A 14,414-nucleotide genomic window follows, 5' to 3' on the forward strand; every position below is an offset into this window, starting at 1 on the left:
CTGTTGGCTGACGGACACCATATCGGAATTCAAAGACGGAATACGAAAATGATTGTCTACAAAAAGAGCTCTACGACGAATGGTTCTTGCATTAAAGAGGGCACAGAACCGGCAACGAGGGACGTCGTGGTCTAGGCCTAAACAAGTGATGCAGTAAGAATGAAAATCTCTGTGTGGGATCTGCTTTCCACAGGAGGACAATTAAGTTTTTTGGACATCAGTTAGAGCAAGAAAAAAGGATCCCCAACACAGTACTTGGCTTTAGACTGGCAGTTGTGCAAACTGCTTCTGCTACGGGCTCCACGGCAAGAAAGACTGATGTAATGAAATCGGCTGCCTTATTTTATGGCACCGACGGCCTGACGTCAGACTACAGGCGACGGCAGATGGCGCACAAAACATTGACTCTGGTATTCGGGCCAACCGAGGGCTACCACAGCAGGGATAACCCACAGGCAATGAATGCAACAGTGAAACACGAAGAACATCTGGTTATATCACATGAGGTTTCTGCTTTAACATTGCTGATGAATTAGGGAAAGGATGTGGGCAAGATGATCTCCTGGTTCAGATTACTTCTTAAGGCTATTTTAGGCATTCATAAGCTGTTAGCACTGAGGACTACTTTCTCTTTATAGATTAAATATGTGGTGAGAAATTACTATGGGGAGATTTACTGATATTCCGAGACCCTTATGGCTATTAAGAAGGGAGTTTTTCAACACAGAAATTTAATATCAGCTGTAGCTGCTGACTCAAGGGTGGTAAACTTCTTAAAGATGAAATACAAATCCCACAGTGGGGTCAGATCTATGACTGGTGGTTTTAGATTAAACTTTCCTTTCAGAAAGGCTTCATCAACTTTACGCAAAGCAAGTGAAGTTGAATAGAAGCCAGAACAAAAGTTAAAAATTCTTGCTAAACAAAACCTGATATTCATTCCTCAAACTAATTCAAAAGGTATACTGAAACTGTGGAATATGTGCTGTCATAAGGTCTAGCCTCCTGTCCTCCAACCTGATGGGGAATGCTTCATTTCATCACGGCAGATCATTCTGGTGGATGCTTTCTGTGAGAACCAAAGAATATCAATAGCTTTCATTGAGTATTCGTGATTTTTGGCTTTGGTTGACTTAGAAAACTCAAGTGCACAATTAAAGAGTGTGAATATTTATATGGAATTTGCCCATAGACTGGGGTGCAAATACAGTGTTTCTGAAGAGATTGGTCTGCAACAAGTCATCCACCAGGTATGGGAAATGAACCAGAAACCAGGTCTGACAGAATCAAAAGGATGAAGTGAGGAATGAATTGGCCTTGTGTACTGTGGCTAACTATGAATATGGACAGGAGTAAAAGAAACAAAAATGCACACAACTTGGGGTCACTGTCCACAACAGCATCAAATCACTCATCCTGAAGGAGGGAGATCAGTGAGAAGTATTAATGACACTTTGTAACTGATTGTAAGGCAAAGAGGTTGATAACAGTTTTCCCCCATTTGTGAAGAAGCTGTCTGATTATGGTCTTGTTTGAGGAAGAAGAAGAGACTTTCTGAGTCTGTCAGGCAAGGAGTGATCTTGTCTCTAATACTTGCTGCCTCTAGGAAGCAGACGATGTCTACTATACATTGCCTGACAGACATGGTTTCTCTTCACAGGGAGTATCTAAGGATGCCATTACCATACTGCCAATATGGACTGCAGTGGTGATCAAAGGCAGGCTGTCCTGATAGACCTTAAACACAGCAGTACGGCCTTCATCTCCAAGATACTGATGTGGATAAGGGACTCTGGAAAGGTCCAAGTCTCCTGCAAGTCTGAACTTATTGACTCCACTACAGGGCAGATACATCTTTAGTGACAATGCATTTGGGAGCAAAACATGGAAGAGGTTGACCAAAAGAAAGTTTTCACAGTATAGCACTATCCAGATTGGGCTCTGCATGATAATGGACCATCTGGGAAAGGGGCTGGTCATGTGGTTTTTAACTACAGATGAATAAACAACTGTTAGGTTTTCACAAAAAATCTAGCATGAGGTACTATGAATATGGATGATAGTGCCATCTGGCCCAGTATCCTGAAGAAAATTCTGTTATGGGTTGTGGGGAAGCACTAGGGTCCTGCATAAGGGTTTCAAACAGATAAACTTTCTCTGACATGAGAAAAGCTTTCAAAGTTATGCTGTCCATGGTACAGCCTATAAAGGTAATTTGGGAGGGTTGTAGTAGGGATTTTGCCAGGGTGACTAATACCAGGAGACTAGGAACCCTAAACAGAGACTCCCTGTTTTGAACCAGCTTTCTCAACAAGGTTGTAGCAAGGAGTCCATCATCCAGGTATAGGAACACTTCTACTCCTGATGCCTCTGGTGGGAAGCAACCATCGACCATACACTTGAAGAACATGCTTGAGTCTGTTGCGAGACTGGTAAGGATCTAAATTGATGACAACCAACTCCAGTCCTGTAGTTCAGATGCTTTGTGGACTACTTTACAATATTTACAAGGATGTAGTCATCCTGGAGATCCAAACAGCACATATAGTGCCTTGGGAAAGGCAGAGTTTAATTAATTTGAGACAAGAGTGCCAGAGATATGCTATATCAAATTTCTGCCGCTCTAGTCCTAATTTAAGCCAAATTACAAATAATGCAAATAATGTGGATGGTCCCCATTGCTAAAAGTCATGGCTTAGGCACTTTTTTCAGAGGCCCATCCAGTACTCTTCCATCACATGGAGCATCAGACAGTTCCCTCTGTAAATATGAGAAGTGTGTGAGGTAGTTCTATGACCCAAGGAAAAAGATAGAGAACACAAACGTGCTTGACAAATCTGCCCACTGTCCAATCACTGGGCAGGTGAACATATGACCTACCTTGCAAAAGACATGGCCACTGTGTACGGGGCTGTCTCAAGCCACGTCAGCTACATCCTTTAAAATGCCCACCAAGGGCACAACCAGCCAGGACAATTTTGGAGTGAAACAGCAAGCCGGGGGCAAGTACAGGTTAAGAGGGTCAACTCCCCCCTTTTTTTTTTTGATCACATACATGTACTTCCCAAACTTAAGTGTCACTGGAGAATGACTTGTGGAGTTGGCTCCTTCATCTCTGTTGAGGGTTCTCTCTAACGAGTCTAGACTCTACACAATTCTGCTTTCCTGTCAAAGAAAAAGCATGCACTATCTATTTTTCAGTTTGGGACATTGTCAGTGATAAGTATATCAGCCTGTTGCTACTTGTCTGTCTGCTCCAACAGAACAGCTTTTAGTTGTAAAAAGTTTGTGGAAGCCTAAAAAGATGTTTCTGGAATGTGTTTCAAGACTGTAGTTAAACCATTTGGGGTGTGTTGACAAACAAATGGCTTTTAATATTTTAAATGGCTGCTTTATTTATTGAACTGATTTTTCACATAAACCCTCAAGTTTTAAAGAACAAGATATGAAACCACGTAGGATGTCATAGATTTGCAAAAGTTTACTGTAAAGAGCAGTACATAATATCGATAAAACGTCAGATAAAACAGGACTGTATGTCATGATGTTTGACCCTGAAGGTGAAACATTTTTTCTCAATCATTCCTTTTGTTATGGCTATTCATAAGGTGCAAATGTTTACAGGTACTTACTAGGCTGCCAATCTGTGTGCACCTTAAGAAGCCTAGCCTTACATTCCCATGGTATTTTTTTATTCCTTACATTTAGTGTATGAATAACCCAGAGGGGGGCATAAAAGGGATATGCTGGGACAATTACTTGTTGCCCCTATCCATGAGGGACATGGATGCTAAAAGAGGGATGAATTTTCAGTTTTGCCATTACGTTATCCAATTTACATTTGAACAGAGGATTTTGCTTTATGTAGAGTGGAAGACTGTTCCATAGAAGCAGTATTCTCACCAATACATAACCATCACTCAGACTGTCCCATTTATGTTATAAAACAGATGCAAATCCCTACAGCAGGTGTTTATACTATCACTGGAGTTGTGACAAGTATTTGGACAGGTACATACCAATAGGGGCATTATATTCAATGACTGGCAATGTAATGATTACATCCCGGACCTGGATGCCTTACCATTAGATATAAACGGTGTGATGAAAAAGGACTTCCTTGCAGTAGTAGATTTGTGATAAAGGACAGTTTGTTGTCAACATAGGTTCCCAGATTCCTAATTAAAGGATCAACTGTGTAGTCATAATTGTCGATAAGATACTTAAGCACAACTAAGACAGTGACACGGGTACACATACACATTCTTTTCATTCAGCTTTAGTCTATGGTTTTGACTTAATTTGTTTGGGAAAGGCTGTCTTGGAGGATCTTGGTGTCCACAACTACAAATCTGGTCAGCTATAAATCTTTAACATTTGTTTTGATGTCCAAAAAGTAAATGAGTGGTCCAAGACCTTTACCCTGAGGTACATTGGTACCTGACATGTCATTTGGAGGAGGGAATGCTGCCCACCCTAACTTTCTGGTTTGTGAGCCAGTTTTCAATCCAATAGGTTACGCATGGATTTTCATTTAGCTGAGAAAGTTCATCTATGATGAATGAAGGTGGGATGGTGTTGAACACTTTTGAAAGGTCTAGATATGTTGTGTGTACATATTTGCCCTCATCCACTGTTTCAGTAACTTTCTCAAAGAAGTTGACCTGGTTAAGTAAGCAGAATCTACCCTTCACCAATCCGAACAGTCTGGAGTCAAGATTTTCTAGATTGCATATGTCCTTATTTACTAATTCCATAATGACCCTTTCCACATGCTTACAGATGAGACAGGTCAGGCTTATGGGTCTATTACCTGGGTCCACTGATTCCCTACCTTTGTGCAAGGGGATAACTGTTACTTGTCCTCCATTCATCCAGCATGAAGCCTGTTTGGAGGTAGATACTGAATAGTCTCTGTACATCGCCTTACAAGTCTTGCTTCAGACTGACCAACAGGCAGCCTGGTATATTATTCTGCCCCATGAAAGCAGAACAAGTTTTTTTCTTACATTTATGATAATGATTTGTTCTTGGGAGATTTGAGGGAGAGGTATAAAAGAGGGTATGTGATATGGGAATATGGGAAGGGAGAGAGGGATGAAGTCTGAGCTAAATTTGTCCATTAAAAAAACTGGCTATGCCCTACGGCTCCAATTAAGTGATATCATTTATTATTACCTTTTCACACTGCTGTGCATTGTTTCTGGGGTTTCTAACATAGTTAGGTGGCTATTTTTGCCTCATATCTGGTGAATTTGATCAAGGTACTCAGTTTCATGTTAAGTTTAGCAAGAATGTTTTAAGCATCTTGAGAATTACACTTATTTTTGCACAATGATTTTTTTCTTTTATTACAGAAACTATATTTGGGTTCCACTACAAGGGTTAATTCTTAGACTTGGCATAGTATTTGCTTGGGAGGGGAACCAACTTGTCAATGCAGCTATTTACATGTGCAAAGAATTTGGTGGTAAAAGATTTCACATAAACAGTGGGTTCATCAGATTGTAAGGGGATTTTGAATTCACTCAGTTTTAGTCCATCAGTTTCTGGACTTCATCAATATAAACTTTCTAGACCAGTTTGCCTGGACCTCAGCCAGGGGCAACAAAATCCTGGACTTGGTCCTTACCAAAATGGGTCAACTCTGCTCCTCACCAATGATTAAGATGGTCAAGTTGGACCACAAATCTATGACATCCACCATGAGACTGAAGCCAGACACATCTTCCAATATCTCGACAGTAAGAGAGAACATTAGGGCTAATCTACTAGCGGCAATAAAGATTTGCTGCGAGTATTGGGCTACCTGGCCATTTTTACTATTATTGCAATATTTTATTGCAATACAATAGTTAAATGTGTTGAGTCTTTAAAGCATGGGAACAATCCTTGTTTCTTACAATGAAAAAATAAATTCATGAGAATTATGACAGAATTTAGTGATACATTTGCTGTTACATTGTGTTGGATTCTATAATTTTAGAAGTTAGGAGAAGTGTCCATTTTGGGAAATAAGACATCCAAGCAAACATTCAAAACTAACTCTTATTTTATTTATTGCATTTGATTACCAGGATGGTCCGACTGGGCAACAAGCTCCTTTTCAGCAGAGACACTGGGAGAAAAATTCCATTTCACTATTGTACAACTTGCAATTGATTTGAAAAAAAAAAAAGATCAGTTACAATAGATTAAAACAGATTACAAAAAAAATATATATGGACATAAAAGGTGGCACAGTAGTTAATATAATGCACATAATTAAACTGCAACTCCTTTATAAGCTAAAGGAGTCCGATTTTTGCTTCAGCTTAGTTTAGTTCAAACATTTGGCGAGGAACTAATAAATTTAGAGAAAGAAACGGATAGCAATGTAGGCAGATAATTTAATGTATGATGACAGAATATGAAAACAAGCGTAAGGAAAAAAAAAGAGTAGAACATTTTTTAATCTGTAAATAAGAAGTTATGTACCTACCATAACGTTCCATGTTAGTTGTCTTCTCTCGCCTTCTTTCTTGCTTGATGGGTTCGGAGCCGATCCCTCGGCTCCGACTCGGCACTTGCTAAGCTCGAGAGTCACTTTTACCAGCTCGAGGCAGCCCCATATCCCATGATGCAAGGCGGTAAGTACCCAGATCTCGTTTGTTGACAAAGGGCAATAGCACCAAGCATAGAATACTTCCCAAAGGAAGAAGAAACTTACAGATGGAAAAAGGACCAGGTCTGAATGGTCTTTAGCATAATAGTTTCTTATACAAGGTCTGTCCAGGCCAGGGGAAGGAGGGAGGGTCAAGAAAGAAGGCGAGAGAAGACAACTAACATGGAACGTTATGGTAGGTACATAACTTCTTAATGTTAAGTTGTCAATCTCGCCTTCATTCTTGCTTGATGGGACCGTCCCTAGCACCTCTATCCTGGGTGGCTCAATGGAACAAACTCTTGAGGACTGTAGAGCCAAAACTGGCTCTGTCCCTGGAGGCCAAGTCCAATTTGTAATGGGAAACAAAAGTGTGAGGAGTAGCCCAAGTGGCCGCTGCACAAATAGTGTCCAAAGGAAGTCTAGCTTGAAAAGCTGTAGAAGTAGCTAAACTCCTAGTTGAATGTGCTTTAGGTTTTGAGCACAGCTGTTTTCCCTGAGTATAAATTTCAGTGATGACCGAAGAAAGCCATCTGGACAAAGTCACTTTAGAAACAGGAAGGCCTTTTTATTATCCGCATAGGAAACAAAAGTTGATCAGATTTTCTAAATTTTTTGTTCTGTCCAAATAATATCTAAGTTGACGATGGACATCAAGATAATGTAGCTTTTGTTCAGCTCTGTCTGAATAGTTAGGGAAAAATACCGGAGATCAATGGATTGATTCAAATTGTTCTTGAGGCGACCTTAGGTAAAAAGGTTGGGTTAGTTCTCAAAGATACTCTGTCTTTGTGAAAAACCAAATAGGGGTCGAACCGAAAGAGCATGAAGTTCAGACACCCTCCTGGCAGATGTAATAGCCACTAGAAATAACGTTTTCCCAAGAAAGATATTTCAGGGAACAAGAAACAGCTGGCTCGAAGGGGAAGAATCAAGGATGTCAGCACTAAATTTAGATCCCACTGAGGAGGAGGATTCCTGATTGGAGGTTTTAGTAGGAAAATTCCTTTCAAGAAGGCCCTGCAGAGCCTATGGGACATAATATTATGATCTGCTATCCCGACATGAAAATTGGAAATAGCAGCCAATTGAACTCTGACTGTGGAAGAAGAGGAGCCTGCATGAAAAATCTCTGCTAAGAAGTCCAGAACTGCCTGAACAGGGGCAGTAAAAGGATCAATATTTTGGGCCTTAGCCCAATAAGAGAAACGTTTCCATTTGCTTGTGTAAATCCTCCTGGTAGAGGATTTTAGTGAAGCTACTATGATGTCTCTAACTGGGTTAGAGATCAAAGGAAGCCTGGCTAAGGAAGGAAGTGGAGCAACCATGCTGTGAGGTTGAGAGAAGGGATTGACCGGTGCAGCTGACCGGATTGGTGAATCAGAAGATCTGGCACTGGGTCCAGATGCCACGGCTGCACCAAAAGGTGATGATGGAGGAACGGAACCAAACTTGTCGAGGCCAGTAAGGGGCAATGAGAATCAATTTGGCTCTCAAAGCGGTAGCTTTCTGGATCACCTGAGGGATCAGAGGAAATGGAGGGAAGGCATAAAGAAGTCCCTGGGGCCAATCCTGGGTCAGAGCGTCTCTGGGGGGATGGCCTGATAGAGGGAAGAGGCTGAAGAAGTCTGGACATTTGCTATTTTGGGGAGTAGCAAAAGATCGCAACATGGACGACCCCATTCCAGAAAAATCTCTTCCGCTATAGATTGCTTGAGAGACCACTCGTGAGGCATGAGGATAGCTCTGCTCAATCTGTCCGCTATAATGTTGGTTTTCCCAGGGATATGCGTTGCTACCAGAAACCGATGAGAGGAGATCGCCCATTGCCAAAGTCTGAGCGCTTCTCGACACAAGGGGTAGGACTTGGTTCCGCCCTGTTTGTTGATATACCAAACTACAGACATGTTGTCTGTGTGGACTGCAATTGTCCCTACGGGAAGAAAGTCGTTGAGGGCTTGCAACGTTAAAAGCACTGCTCTCATCTCCAGGACATTTATGTGCAGATGGTACTCGAACGGTTGCCACGTCCCATGAACCATCCTGCCCTGATAATGACCCCCCCACCCGATCAGGGAGGCATCCGTGGTGACAGTGGCTATCGGGACGGAGGTACAAAGCACCTGCCTTGGTGAACCTGAGACGATGTGATCCACCAAGCAAGATGCTCTTTGCATGTCTGTGTCACCAGAATCTGGTGACGCATTGGAAGTTGCTGGTATGACCACTGTGTGAACAGCATCCACTGAAGAAGGCGCATGTAGAAACGAGCCAGGGGAAGAAGAGTAATGGCCGCAGCCATGAGACCTAATACCTTTAGAACCATTCTGGCCTGTATTTTCTTGCTGGCCAGAATGATCCTGACATGAGTCTGAATGTCTGAAACTCTTTGTTCTGTAAGGGTAGCTGACATCCGAACAGTGTTTAAGTTTGCCTATGAAGGTAATAGACTGGCAGGGCGATAAGGATGACTTTTCAAGTTGATTGAGATGCCCAAATGAGAACAAAGGTCTATTGTGTAATCCCTGGCTTGTATAAGCTGATGCCTGGTGGTGGCTGACAGGAGCCAGTCGTCGAGATACGGAAACACCTGGAATCCTTGACGTCTCAGGTGAGCCGTGACCACTGCCATGCATTTGGTGAACACTCTGGGGCTGTAGTGAGACCAAAGGGCAGGGCTCTGAACTGGAAATGACTGGACCCCAGCCGAAAGCGGAGAAATCTCCTGGAGCGTCTGTGAATTTTGATGTGATAGTACGCATCCTGAAGATCTACTGAGCACATCCAGTTGTCCTTCTGTAAGAAGGGCAGAATTGACTGAAGAGTGACCATTCGGAATCTTGTCTTCCTGACAGACTTGAGTCTGCTGAGATCCAATATTGGTCTCCAGTCTCCCGTCTTTTTGGGGACCAAAAAGAACCTTGAGTAGATTCCGGGCTCTGAATGGTCTATTGTAACTGGCTGAATGGCTCTTTTTTGCAGTAGTTTTGCGATTTCCAACTCTGCAATGTCCCTTAGACCGGGTGGTACATCTGGAAGGGAATTTGAGGGGAAAGGACTTTCCTCGAAAGGAATTATGTAACCCTTGGATATGATCGACTGTACCCATCTGTCTTGAGTGAGGGAATGCCAGGCTTCTGGGTACAGTGATAATCTTCCCCCGACTGCCTCCAAGGAGGGACAGCCGGGCAACACCTCAGGGATGCTGAAAGGGCTTGTCAGAGAGAGGCTCCCTGTTTCCCTGGTTCTTGGACCCCTCTGCCTCTAGAGCGTCTGTTATTGTTACCCCTCTGCCTCTAGGGGTAAACTGACCACGTGAATCGGCGTGACTCCTTGGGATTTACGGAACCACATCTTCCCACCCTTCTGTCCTTTGGGATAAGGCCTAGAAGGGTGGAAAACGGACTCCAACAGCAGAAAGAGTCTTGCCGTCCTGCTCACACCTGGTCAAGGTTTCCTTCACCTGAGGGCCAAACAAAGCTGACCCATCAAAGGGAGAATTTGTGAAGGACGCCTTAAAGGGATCCGCAAAATCACATAGCCGCATCCAGGCTTGGCGTCTAAGAGCCACACCTGTGCCTGCGGCTCTACTCGCTCCATCCGCAGCATAAGATATTAGCCGCATGGAGGAGTTTGCAATGGAATTGAGGGTTCCTAGCTGAGAAGCAATTTTTTTCTTGAGCCCCTGCAGCTGTAGGATCCTGAACTACTTCTCCCAGCTCCTTCAGGATATCCCTTTGGAGTCTGGTGAAGTGACATAGGTAATTCAGCGAACGCATAGCAAAGGTCGCTGAGGAAAACATCCGCTTACCGTACCTATCCATGGTCCTAGAGTCCTTATTAGGAGGATGGACGGGCACGGAAGGATCTGCAAGTTCCTTTTTGGTGGCCGCAGCCACCACCATGGCATCAGCGGGGACACCCTTAGTAAGGAATTGTTTGTCGCTCGGGGCAGTGATAAATTTTGAAGGCCTCCTAGGGACTGGCTCTACAGAGTCAGGAGCTGCCCACGCCTTTCATGCAATCACCTGCATAAGGGGGTCGAAAGGCGGAGATACCCAGGAGGTGGAGGGCCGAGATCCAAACGCCTCTAGGTATACTGACTCATCCTCAGAGGGATTGTTGGTGGGCCAGTTTCCCCTCTGTTTCAGAAGTTCTAGGATGTCTGAGAAGGAGACATCCTCAGAGGGGGATCTAGGGGATCCCTCTGACTCATCAAAGTCAGTATCCGAAGTGACAGACTCGGGGGAGTCTACGTGCTTCCTCTTACAAGTCCTCTTCCCAGGAGGATCTCCCGAAACATCAGGAGAATCCTCGGAAGAGGGGGAAATTCCCAATGGGGAAACCTGAGGCGGAGGATCTCTGGGTCCTGTAGCAAGAGAAGTGGCAGAGATGTCAACAGGTACTATAGAGGGAGGAGCTACGGGAACAGACTGCTGACTGATACCAGTGGCCAGTACACTCTTCATCACCTCGAATGCTCCCCTCCCAGGCAGGTCCGAGAGAACTCGCTCCGAAGAGCTAGGAACTCCAGGGACCACCGAAAGGGAAGTCTCCGAGGCAGATGTCGGAGCCGAGCTCACCAAGGCCGAGGCTCCAAGGGGAAGAGCGGGCTCGCACAAGGGTCCGCTGCCACTCACCCCCCTCGGAGGAGACCATGGAAGCCCGACCACCGAATCCCTCTAAGGAAGGTCTCAAGAGGAGATAAGAGTAGAGGCTGAAGGAACAGAAGGGGGTACCCGTCCTCCAGCCGTAGCAGTAACCATTCCCGAAGACTCCAACTCCAAGCTCTGGGGTAGAGTTGAAGGAGGAACTGTAACGGGGTGTGGACCAACAGTCGTCTGTTGAGACGGACTGTGTAACATTTGGGCCAGTACCTGTGACTTGAGTAATCTACTGACCACTCTCTCTAGGTCATGATCTGACAACCTAGATGACCTTGAAGATCGGCTCCGATGGCTCCGTTCCGATAGAAGAGGTGAAGCCGGAGCCGAAAGTATCGGCTCCAAGGAAGGAGACCTCGACCTCTTCCTGGAATGAGCCATCGGAGCCGATACAATAGATCCTGTCGGAGCCGACCTCTCGGAGCCGACAGGAAGTTCGATGTATCGGCTCCAGCCGGAGCCGATACAGCCACCAAAGTAACGGTGTCGGAGCCGATCGGGCCGACCCCGATGCCTGTGCCACATGGGTGTCGGAACCGATCGGAGCCGACATCGAAGTGGTCAACAGATTCGGCACCGATAGCCATCGGTGCCGAAGGTTTTCAAGCTAGAATCGGCACTAGCCGGTGCCGATCTCGCATTAGCACGAGTCGGAGCCGAGGCCGCAGGCTTAGATACAGAAGCCTGGGCCTTGGAAGGTTTTACTGATTTTGGTGGAGCCGACTTAGCCGGAGAGCCCTCCGGCTTAAGAAGGCCCCTAAGAATCAGTTTATTCCGTCTCTCCTGCAGGACTCTCTGGCTGAAGGAGTGACAAATAGCACAGGAGTCCTGCAGGTGAAGAGGGCCCAGACAATACAGGCAAGAAGTGTGACCGTCTATCAGAGACATCTTCTGACAGCACGAGTCACACTTCTTAAAACCTGAGACCCTCTCCTTTGACATAGTGTTGAAAAAACACACACACACCAGTCAAAATTAAGTTAAATAAAATACCAAAAAGGTATTCTATCAAACCAACACACACACCCTAACAGGGGGGGGATGGGATAGGGAAAAGATTGACTAACAAAAAATTAAAGGAGACAGGGAATTTCTGTCAGAAAAAGTACAATAAAAACTTAGAAACTATCAATAAAGGGTTTTTGACTAAAAAGGGGCTTAAATATCACAAAAGTGAACAACTTACCAGGAGCTGGTAAAAAGAAGACCTCCTAAGCGAAGCGGCAAACGAGATCTGGGTACTTACCGCCTTGCATCATGGGATATGGGGCTGCCTCGAGCTGGTAAAAGTGACTCTCGAGCTTAGCAAGTGCCGATTCGGAGCCGAGGGATCGGCTCCGAACCCATCAAGCAAGAATGAAGGCGAGATTGACAACTTAACATTGCATATTAAGGTAAAATGAAGATGGAATAAAATAGTAATTAAACCTGTTGTACTTAAAAATTTAAAAGCAGTTACAATGCCAAAAACTGTTGACAACTCTATACTACTTTTAATCTATAATTTACGGTTTAATGGGAATAACTCCTCTCAATTAAAAAAATGAATTGTTCACATACATAAAATATGACAAAAAGCAGTGATGCATTTGTGCTAACATTTTTTTCAATAAATTAATATCTGCTATTTCAACTGCGGTGGTGGTGCTGCGGTAGCATTGTCGCCTCACAGTAAGACGTTGTCCTGTTCGATTCTCAGCTAGAGCATCTTCTGTGTGGAGACATGCGTGAATGGGCGTACCTTCGTTGAAGGTTGTGTGTCAGGGCCGGCAACTCGGCACGTAAAAATTAACTGTCAGTCATTAGCGGACCGGAGTTCCGCTGTGGCAACCCCTAACTGGGAAAAGCCAAAAGACACAACAACATCTGCTATTTCAGGGCCCGGTAATGAAATACACAGCTTGCCAAATATGATGTTCAAGCAAACAATCTTGGGCATTTACAGTTAAATGACAACTGTGTATATCACTATATATTTTAAGACAGAATGCTGAAGTAAAACTAAACTCCCTTTACTTAAAAGCACTACCACAGGAAAAAAACTCACATACATAAACTGCAACAACACTAATAAAAGACCAATATTAATAAAACTGTAGTAGGCAGCTAATGTGCTTGCATTTTAGGATGTTTATTTTTATAGGTATTTATACAGTTGAGTTTTATCTAGTAAGTGTTCACAGCCCACCGATTGAGAACCACTGTCACAAACTGCACAGCTCAGCATTCATTTTTCTCAGCTCAACATCATCAAAAATCCCAAAATAATAATCATGTGACAAGACAGGCCAGATGCCTTGTATCAGTCAAGTTTATAGCAGATTTGTTGCAGCATTTTAGTTTTGAGGACTTAATTAAATATTTTGAAATAAAAAAAAAATCTAGAAGAAAAGTTTGTAAACATTAAATAAATTTGAAAGTATAATTAAAGTTGCTTATATTGTTTACTGCTAGTTAAGGTTAAATAAATAAAATTAAAAAATTTGAATTTAATCGATGGATGGCCTGAAAGAAAAGTGAAAAAAGTTTACAAATTTTCAAGTGCTTATTTCACCTTCAACACTTAAGAGTCTTAATGTCTTGTCAGCTAAGCACTGAAAGGGCCATGGGGCACCATTTCTGGGCTGTGTGTGAGGCATTAATTGGTACTAATCCTGATCTGGCAGAACAGAAAATTGTATGATGGGATTAGGGGAGGCAGCTTGCAACCTGAGAAAACTATGTGCCATGTGGTGCGTCTGCTGCATACAGTTCTGACTGGTAAAAAGACAAACCACTTTTTACCAGACTATAATTCTTGTTCCACATATCTTTTAATTCACAAAGTCTGCAGGCTCTAAGGAATTATGGTTGGCTGATTGAGAATAACCCATACAACAGCTTTGTTTTATGTACCTCAGTACATCTGATGTCCTAAACTTCACATTTCAGGCCAGGGTTCCTACAAGCATCTCAAGTAACTTTTGGTTAACAACATGATTAACACCACCATACCACCATTCATTATATATTATAAAAGGCCCAAGTTCAACAAATGTCATTATACAATGAGCTAATGGTTTCAACCTCCACAAACACCAGACTACCACTTGAACAAACAGCAACTG

At 43.5% G+C, this 14,414-nt stretch overlaps 1 protein-coding gene across 1 annotated transcript in view; it reads right to left on the minus strand.

The window, feature by feature from the left end:
• EVC (EvC ciliary complex subunit 1) overlaps positions 1–14,414 on the minus strand; it is a 1,160,741-nt gene that overhangs the window by 894,910 nt on the left and 251,417 nt on the right. The window lies entirely within an intron of this gene.

Source organism: Protopterus annectens, chromosome 14.part0 (assembly GCF_019279795.1).
Source record: "Protopterus annectens isolate FY-2018-M chromosome 14.part0, PAN1.0, whole genome shotgun sequence".
NCBI classification, from domain to species: Eukaryota; Metazoa; Chordata; order Ceratodontiformes; family Protopteridae; genus Protopterus; species Protopterus annectens.